Here is a 3,001-nt window from a genome sequence, read left to right on the forward strand (position 1 = left end):
TTTTCTGAGATGGAATCTCTCTCTGTCCCCCAGGCTGGAGTGCAGTGGCGCAACCTCAGCTCACTGCAACCTCCGCCTCCCGGGTTCACGCCATTCTCCTGCCTCAGCCTCCCAAGTAGCAGGGATTACAGGCATGCGCCACCATGACCAGCTAATTTTTTTGTATTTTCAGTAAAGACGGGGTTTCACCATGTTGGCCAGGATGGTCTTGATCTCCTGACCTCGTGATCCACCCGCCTCGGCCTCCCAAAGTGCTGGGATTACAGGCGTGAGCCACCGCACCCGGCCTTTATTTTTTCAAATAGATAGGGGGTTTCACTCTGTTACCCAGGCCGGAGTGCAACAATGCAATCACAGCTCACTGCAGCCTCGACCTCCTGGGCTCAAGCAATTCTCCTGCCTTAGCTTTGCAAAGTGTTGGGATTATAGGCATGAGCCACCACAGCTGGCCTAAAGGGGTCTTTAAACAAATGGAGGCCGGGCTCGGTGGCTCATGCCTGTAATCCCAGCACTTTGGGAGGCCAAGGCAAGTGGATCCCCTGAGGTCAGGAGTTAGAGACCAGCCTGGCCAAATGGTGAAACCCTGTCTCTACTAAAAATATACAATTAGCCAGGCGTGGTGGCTGTTGCCTGTAATCCTGGCTATTCAGGAGGCTGAGGCAGGAGAATTGCTTGAACCCGGGAGGTGGAGGTTGCAGTGAGCCGAGATTGCGCCATTGCACTGCAGCCTGGGTGACAAGAGCAAAACTCCATCTCAAACAATAAATAAAAATAAAAATAAATAAAAGAAGGAAAGAGTGGCAGCCGGGTGCAGTGGCTGACACCTGTAATCCAGCGCTTTAGGAGGCTGAGACAGGAGATTCGCTTAAGGCCAGGTATTCAAGCCCAGCCTTGGCAACATAGAGAGACACCATCTCTACAAAAAAGAAAAGAAAAGAAAAATTAGCCACACATGGTGGTATGCACCTGTAGTCCTAGCTACACCAGAGGCTGAGGCAGGAGGATCACTGGAGCCCAGGAGGCTGAGGCTGCAGTGAGCTATGAATGCGCCGTTGCAATCCAGCCTGGGAGACACAGTCAGACCCCGGCTCTAAAAAAATAAAAATAGCAAAGATAACAAAACGTTCGCTTGTTGGCTTTAAAGCTAAAGCGCAAATCTGGAGACTGTTTATTGCCGATGGTTACGTGGTTCTCACTGGAAACAATGTTGTCATTTTCAAATCACGCTGGGGTCCTCTCGCCCACGCAGGAATGGCGTGCTCCTGGCGGTGGGGGCTGTGGGACACCTGGTGCGTGTTTCTCCCAGCGCCTCAGTGTTTCTCCCTGGCCGCAGGCACAGCCTGGGGTCCCTGTTGAGGAAACTCTCCAAGTGTCAGCTCCCCTGGCGGGTTGGGCAGCCCCTAGGGTAACTGTCTGAGATCCAGGCGCCAGGGCAGCCCAGGGGGTCCGTGGCCGGGAGAGACCTTGAAACCTCCATTCCCTGGGACACCCCAAACCACAGCCGGGGAGAAGGGACAGCCTTACAGACTGACAGGGGACGGAGGGCAGTGGGGTGCCGGCAGGCACCGACAGTAGCCTCATGAGCCAGTGCTGTCACGAGGAGGCCTGCGAGAGGGGCCCGCGTCCAATGGGAAGCGAGTGCCCACGCGGAAGTGGGCTCAGGGCACCTGGGGCCACAAGCCACGAGGCGCGCCCGGAGTCCCTTCATGTCCCGTCCTGCCGCCAGGGGGCACTGCGGCCCCACGTCACTGAAGCGCCAGGCCTGGGCCGTCCCAGGCTCCGCTGGGTCCCTGGTATGCCGTCGGTGCTCAATAAGCACTTGCTGCAGAGATGTGTGAAGGAAAAAGGGGGCTAGGGAAGGGCTCCAGGAAAGTGTGACTCCCGTGTCAGAGCTGGGAGGGGCCTCAAGGGCATCACTCACTGAGCGGGAAACTGAGGCTGGAGAGGGGCTGCACCTGGCCTGGGGTCATCTGCAAGATCAGGGGCCGTGTCCACCAATGTCCTGCACCCCTTGCCGACTCCCTCTGCCTCGGCCGCCTCCTTGCCCTTCACCCTCTCTGGTTGCTCCCTGCCTGGTGGGGGCAGCTTGTCCGTGCCCAGTGGACAGTGGGGACCCATGGACCCCAGGCACCCCAGGCCCCAGAGAGAAATGCAACCACTGGTCCCACACAGAGCGGGTTGTCCCAGGTGGCAGCATGAGCCCATCAGGCGTCAGACGCAGAGGGTTGGCACCCCACGGAGGAGGGTTTGCTGAGTGACCTCGCGACACCCCCTAGTACACACACAGCCCGTGTCGGCCCTCCTGGTTGCAGAAGAACATAGCGGGCTGGCAGCTGGCAGACAGCAGCGGCTCTCACCTGCCTCCTCACCTGGGGAGGGGTTCCCGGGGTGGGCCTGAGAAAGTATGTGGCAGGTGGGGGAGGCTCAGGACCTACCAAAGCCCCATTCATTCCCCACCTGCTCCTATCCTCCTCTATTCCCTGCCCTCACCTCACACAGTGTCAGACGTGCAGGGAGGAGGTGAGGCTGGACCAGGAGGAGGGGTGGGTGCATGTGAACATGCGTGCCTATCCATGAGCAAAGTTGAGACGGGGTTCCACCAGCGTGTCCCTGAGTCTCTGTGGCTGAGTGCATGTGACTGGGGTGCTTAAAAAAAAAAAGTGCTCTGCAGCCATTAAAAAGGATGAGTTCATGTCCTTTGCAGGGACATGGATGAAGCTGGAAGCCATCATTCTCAGCAAACTCACACAGGAACAGAAAACCAAACACCACTTGTTCTCACTCACAAGTGGGAGTTGAACAATGAGAACACATGGACACAGGGAGGGGAACCTCACACACCGGGTCCTTTGTGGGGTGGGGGCCGAGGGGAGGGAGAGCATTAGGACAAATACCTAATGCATGTGGGGCTTAAAACCTAGATGATGGGTTGATGGGTGCCACAAACCACCATGGCACGTGTATACTAACGTAATAAACCTGCACATTCTGCACACACCCA

This window comes from Pan paniscus, chromosome 20, assembly GCF_029289425.2.
Source record: "Pan paniscus chromosome 20, NHGRI_mPanPan1-v2.0_pri, whole genome shotgun sequence".
NCBI lineage: Eukaryota > Metazoa > Chordata > Mammalia > Primates > Hominidae > Pan > Pan paniscus.